The sequence below is a fragment of the Myotis lucifugus genome, unplaced genomic scaffold, assembly GCF_000147115.1.
Source record: "Myotis lucifugus unplaced genomic scaffold, Myoluc2.0 scaffold_99, whole genome shotgun sequence".
NCBI classification, from domain to species: Eukaryota; Metazoa; Chordata; class Mammalia; order Chiroptera; family Vespertilionidae; genus Myotis; species Myotis lucifugus.
Genome location: NW_005871147.1, coordinates 3,435,782 through 3,436,808, shown reverse-complemented (window position 1 = coordinate 3,436,808; position 1,027 = coordinate 3,435,782). Strand labels below are relative to the sequence as shown.

The 1,027-nt window shown below is 33.5% G+C and overlaps 1 protein-coding gene across 1 annotated transcript in view; it reads right to left on the bottom strand.

The window, feature by feature from the left end:
• Positions 1-1,027, bottom strand: part of APPBP2 (amyloid beta precursor protein binding protein 2) — a 51,086-nt gene that overhangs the window by 29,489 nt on the left and 20,570 nt on the right. The gene's annotated exons all lie outside the window — the stretch shown is intronic.

Genomic DNA, 1,027 nt, shown 5'->3' with positions numbered 1-1,027 from the left:
GACCATGCACATATTAATGTGAGAAGTTAAAAATGAAAGGTAGTCTGTGGTGATAGAACAGCTCAGTATCCTGATAACAGTTATAACTGCACAGAAACACACACACACACACACACACACACACACAATCATGCATGTAATAGAAAAACTGGTGAAAATTAAATAAGGTCTATAGTTTAGTTAACAGTATTAAACTAGTGTCAACTTTCTGGTTTTGATATTGTCTGTAAATCTACAATCATTTCAAAATATAAATTTTTTTTTAAAGAAAGTAAAAAGGTAGCAACAACTTTAATAATTGCCTAATGGTGAAGGCCTGGGGTGGGGGGTAGGGGGCCAATGGGGGGAAAAAGGGGGGACATCTGCAATACTTTCAACAATAAATATACATTAAAAATTTATTTTGCCGGAAACACTTATCTCAGATTTGCTGAACACCATGTTAGACAAACATTAAACAATATTTTTTATATATAAGATGTCCCTCAAAAAATGTATACACTTTAACAGCTGACAGCTCAATTTTGAAAATGAAATGTATTTTAATAAATATTGTCTTTATAATTATTCTAAGTGTATGCATACATTATTTGGGATACCCTATATATAGCATACAAAACCTCAAAATCCTGTTTATGTTGTCAGTATAACACTCCCACAAAGATATTTAGAATTACTCTCATTTTAGAGGTGGAAAAACTGAGGTCCCAAAAGAATTAAGTCCCATGACCCTGCATACAGTAAGCTGGTGAAAGAGGCAGGTGGCTGCATGACATGGTAGAAAGATATGTGCCTGGAAATCATTTAGACACAGGATTCTAGTATGTAGGAAGTACATACTAAACTTAGTACTACCACTAGCTATGTGAGTTGAGCAAGTTACTTTACTTTTTTTTTTTTAGTCCATTTTCTCATTTGTAAAATGCTATTAATACCAATACTGGAATGTCATGAGGATTTAGAAAGACAGCACTTAAATTGCCTAGTATAGTTGCTTGGCGCCAAGTTACTTGTTTCCAACAAAATC